We start from the raw sequence: 5,749 nt of genomic DNA on the forward strand, positions 1-5,749 counted from the left end.
TCAGCTCATGTCTCCCACCGATCATCACTTCAAATTAATAATATTGATCAAATGATGCGTTGATGGGTACTACCTTTATTAGTGTTTAACTTTGCCATCACTCCACTTGTAGTCCGTATCTTATCACTTATATCCCACGTTAATTTGTAAATTGGGGTTTTTCAGGATGGCAAGCCAACCTGCTATGAACAGCACTAAGCCTCCAACCGTTCAGATCCGAGGACAACCCGTGACTCAGAATAGTGGTTGCTGCTCCTGTTGTTAAGGATGAGATAAAGATGTCTTTAGCTCGGATTTTTTATCTGTCCGACAATCTTTGTCCCTCCATCCTTGTAAAGATGAAAAAATTACCAGTTCAAATATATTCAAATCATCCAATGATTCATTCTGACTTTAGGAAATTAGATCAAACAAATAAACACAGCAAAAGATTTTAAGAAATTGGACTTAAAAAACAGAGAAAACGATTGTGTAAATCTTTCACAATTTGATCAAATTCAGACAACATTAACAATTTATGCTACAATTTCTTAAGCATACAACACTGGGTGGTGACAGATAAAAGAAAAAAGAAAAAGAAAGATCAAATTCGTTCATTACTATACCAGGGAATGAAATTGCAGTAGCATAGAAACGAGAAAGAAGATGAACTATTCAATATGGACCTCACTGGGTACGGCCCATTCTCCCATATACAACCCACATTTACAAAAACATTAAACAGTGTAATTGAAGCAAAAAAAAAAAAAATCAACTGATGGCCAAGAATCAATTAACAACAGGTCCCTCAAAGCACCTTAAAATTCATTACCCATTGATCATCAACCACCTTAAATTAAGCACAAAACTCCATGATTTTATCGTTTGATTCTTCTCAAATGCTTATATTGATTCTATTATTAGATATCCATCTTAATGTGGGTTCTTTTTAACCCTTCATTTATGAGATCATTTTTACCTCTGAAATCATAAGAAGTGAAAAAAAGAAACGGAAGGGGAGGAGGAAGTGGTGTAGCCGACTGGGAGCGTAGAAGAGAGAAAAAGTCTTTTTAAAATTTAGGTTTATGAGTATTTACACTTTCATCGATGGATGGGATCGAAGACAAATTAGAAATGGCGATAGTTATAGTCACATTGAATTTGACTTGTGTAAGTGGCAAATAGGAAAATGTATAATTGAAAATATAATTATTTTTGAAATTGTGGTTAGAGTGGTAAATAGAAAAAATGGGTATGGCAAATAGGTGGAGCCTGCCTTTTTAGTTTAAAAAACAAATAAAAAATATAAAAAATACTAGTATGTACCTAGAAGGGACCAGATTTTCATTTTCAAAAATATTAAGTGATTCAGTGGATTTGTTTTTCTTTTTCTAGTAAAACATTTTAGAAAGAAGGAAAGGTCAAATTGTTTTTTCTCATTCCATATATAAAGCTCAACTACAAAATATGAACTAGCAGGGTAAATTCATTTAATTTATAATTGACCTGGACTACTAAGAAATTATTTTGATTCTAAAATAAGTTTGATTTACTATTACCTGTCATCCTTTTGTGATGTCATAACCAGAGACAGGTCAAGACTCATATGGCATCGATCAAACAAATATTTCCATACCAATTTTATACTTAATCTCATTACCAAACAAATTTTTAATCCGGCCACCAAAAATTTGTTCCCACCTGAATTCAAAATTAGGTTTAGTATCTTTGTAATTTCGAAGTCACCCTCTCACTCCGTCCCTGATCATAACCACCATAACTAGTGTTTTTGAATCTTATTGTGGTTCTGAGGTTGCTCTACTGACTAGTAATATGGACAGGTTCATTACAAATTAAAGAGAGCCATAAGTGATTACATCAAATTTCTGCTCGACTACTACAAATTTTGTATGCTTAGGAATGCTTGTGAATTTCACATTCCGGCCACTACAGATTGATCGCATCGATACGGGGATACCAATGAGTCTTCGACTATCTAGGTCCACTACAAATTGTTCTAAAGAAGAAATTTTGCTTCCCAACTACATTAGTCGTACTAAAACTAGAAATAGGTTTGAGCTTAGTAGCTTTAGCTAGTTTGTCGACCGTGTTCGTTTTTTTCTACACAAATATCTTGAAAACAATAAACATATGATAACATTTAGTACACTACTAATTGTCAAAAACAATACCCAAGCATCATTGAATCAAGTGGAGTAAACACACCATAATTCGCACAATACAATATCAGGTAACAATTTGTTGTATGAGTCTAGGGTCCATCAAGGCAAGATGGGCAGCCGTTTTTTGGTGTGTACTGACTACTGTTGTTGCATGTACATTAAGAGGCTTGCACGCCTCGGCAGAAACATAATCCGATAGATCCAGGGTAGTCTCATAGTTCCTGGTGGCTCTTAGCGGGATCTAATTTGGGCTATTTATGTGTCACCAATACGCTCGATTTTTTTCTTTTAATTGATGTTTATACGTGCATGAAACTAATAATTAGTGGTTACACACACAATCTTTAAAGTATGGTTTTTCACCAAACATCATCCCCGTTTTCCCTCCTATTAATATTCATTTATATCTAATAAATTTACGGGAAGAGATGATATCTAAATTATTTTTGAAAATAATTGCTTAATACAATGAATTCTACAATGAAGTGTAACGTTATAAAGTGTACAAAAGTAGATACATAAATGGTATTGAACAGTTATAAAAAAACAACATTTAATTACAACTAGATAGTAAGACTATCAACCCCTACGTATGAGCAATAAGAGCGTCCACAGTGGTACGATCAAAACCAAAGATCAAAGACCAAAACAAACGATCAAATTTGAGTTTAGTCTGTAGTGTCACGTTAAGGCAGTGGAGTATATTTAGTCGGGCGGATGTATAATCCACGCTTGCATGTGGAGCGTTGGTATAATCTTCGTTTGGGCCGGGCGGAGATATAGTTAACGCTGGTTGTGGGGCGTTGGTAAAGAATACGCTTGTTGTGGGGCGTACATATATTTCACGCTCGGAGAAGGGGCGTTTGTATAATCTACGCCTGGTGTGGCGAACGTATAATCAACGCCTGAATGAAGTGTACGTATAATCAACGCCTGAATACGCTTGAATACGCTTGTTATGAGTTTTCCTTATTTGGTTATTATCAGTTTGGGGAGAAGAAGAAGATAATGGGTTGTTCAGTGGGTAGTGAAGAAACTGTAATGCAGTGGGAGAAAACTGAAATGGAAGATATTTCATCATCTCAGGAGAAGATTTTCGTTTCAGTTAGGTTAAGACCTTTGAATGCTAGAGAGATTGGTAAGAATAATAATGATGGTTCTGATTGGGAATGTGTTAGTGATAATACCATTATATTCAAGAATAGTATTCCTGAAAGATCAATGTATCCAACTGCTTATACATTGTGTAATTATCCAAACACCTTATCTTCATTCATTCTTAATTGTGCATTTTTTGGTTGTTGAAGTCTTTTGTTTTACTCTTAGTGTATGTTCTTTAGATTGTTAGGATTTCAAGTTCTGGGTAATTTTGTTCTTCTTTTATTGAAATTGGGCTTCTTTTTGAAACTGGTTTGTAGCTTTTTAACTCCTTCATCTCACCACGCAGACAGTTGAAAGTTCGGCGCATGAGTTTTTAGGGAAGGACAACTCAACCACTCTCTCGGCTAGTGTGGTATGAATTGCAAATGTTACTTCTGCATTAAATATTTCATGTAATTCTTAGTAATAATGGCTCTTGTTCCTTGAATTAACTGAAACGATTATCAAGAATTCTGGGTTTGGTTGAGTACAGAACTTTGTTGATCTGGCGGGAAGCGAACGTGCATCTCAAGCATTATCAGCTGGTACGAGACTGAAAGAAGGTTGCCACATAAATCGCAGTTTGCTTACTCTAGGAACGGTTATTCGCAAGCTAAGGTTGCTAAACTTTTCTTTCATTGAACTGTTTCTTGTTAAGCTTTTCTTTCGTGTTAGGCAGCATCAGTGAAATGATTAATGTTTGCTATTGATTTACATGTTATCGTCGGATGCAGCAATGGAAGAAATGGACATGTTCCTTACAGAGATTCTAAGCTTACACGTATACTTCAACCTTCTTTAGGAGGCAATGAAAGAACAGCAATTATATGTACAATTAGTCCTGCGAGAAACCATCTTGAACAGTCAAAAAACACCCTCTTATTTGCAAGTTGTGCAAAAGAGGTGTCTACAAAGCTTGGGGCGTTAACTGACAGGCGTTGATTATATAAACGCCTGGCGTGGGGCGTTGATTATATATACGCCTGGCGTGGGGCGTTAAGAATATCAACGCCGGGCTGGGGCGTTTGTATAATCTTCGTCTGAATGGGGCGTTAATTTTATGAACGCCTGACGTGGGGCGTAAACTTTATCAACGTCCCAACGGGCGAACATTTTATCAACGCCTGAACCGGGCGTAACTTATATACACGCCTGTTTATGGGGCGGTGACTTTACGTACGTTTCACAACAGGCGTAGATTATATACACGCCAGATGCCAACCGGTGATTATACCTCCGCTCCACTATATATAGTTTTGGTCTTGGTCCCAGACCAAATATGGTCTGGAATTTGGTTTTGGTCCAGATTTTAGTCTTTACTCCGTCCCGTTGCGTCTCGTCCCTGGACCATAATTATAGGTTTGCTCGTCCACTGCAGTTGCTCTAAGTTGTAACAAAAATTAAATTTTTGGGTCCTAACAACGTGTGGCTCTAGGCAGTTGCCTAACTAGCCTGGTCCATAATACGGCTCTAGATAGATCCTTGAATATAATTAATAATTATTTCATATATACTGACAGAATTTGTACATCTATACAAATTTGACAATAATTACACTTACCATTTGAAGAAGAGACTGAGATGACAATACAGATAAATATGAGGGAGCCAAGGAAGATATCGATCTTGGTCATGACTTAAGTATTGATGAATGATTATGATGATGGATTAGTAATGCTAATTAACCTCTATTTATAATGATGAACGATATGTTATTTTTATCCCTGGTTGTTTTTTGTTTAGTATTTTTAGTTTACATCAACGTGTACATCATTAGGCAAATTCTACCATTTGCAGTTTGAAGTCTCTATAAACACCTTTGACTTCAACGCACAACATTATCTCTCAACAATGACAAACATAAACAGTTCCATAAATTTAATCTATTATTAGTTTGTTATATTGGGTAACACCTTTGTTAGTAATCCACTGAGATTTATTCATTTCAATCGAAACCTGATATTGGTGTTGTGTTGGAGAGCACCTGATGCATCAGGCGCTTCAAATAAGCCAATCAATTGTACCCGCTCCAACAAGTAACTAGTTACCAGCCTGTTCCAAAGGCTCCATCTTCTCAAACAGCTTCCGAAGCTTCGGAATCTAATATACGTGCACCTGCTAGGTATATGCTGCAAACTTTATACATTGTCAACGAGGATGTAATTGACGAATTTGGAAGAAGGATGGGTCAAATATTGATTTCTCCTAAAGGTGGGAACGGGGTCAATGAAGTAGCTACGAAAGTCCAATCAATGGGTTTGAAGTTTGGAATTTTGCTGCTTTTTATGTCAAACGATATTATCTACTAGCTAAACCCAAAATACCAGTGATAAATGCTGAATCGCTCGGTAAAAAAAAATGTGGTAGCATATTCTTGATGTCAAGTGGGAAAGAGAGGTGAAAAAAATTATGCTTTTCAGTGTCCGAGAGATGCACCTGAATGTACA

The 5,749-nt window shown here is 36.3% G+C and overlaps 1 long non-coding RNA gene across 1 annotated transcript; it reads left to right on the forward strand.

The window, feature by feature from the left end:
* The first annotated feature begins 3,627 nt into the window (after nucleotides 1–3,627).
* LOC113361302 lies at nucleotides 3,628–4,197 on the forward strand. Its single transcript, XR_003365054.1, has 3 exons — nucleotides 3,628–3,675; nucleotides 3,796–3,920; nucleotides 4,037–4,197. It is a non-coding gene; the product is annotated as an uncharacterized LOC113361302 (long non-coding RNA).
* The last annotated feature ends 1,552 nt before the right edge of the window (nucleotides 4,198–5,749 follow it).

This window comes from Papaver somniferum, chromosome 3 (genome assembly GCF_003573695.1).
Source record: "Papaver somniferum cultivar HN1 chromosome 3, ASM357369v1, whole genome shotgun sequence".
In the NCBI taxonomy this organism is placed as follows: Eukaryota; Viridiplantae; Streptophyta; class Magnoliopsida; order Ranunculales; family Papaveraceae; genus Papaver; species Papaver somniferum.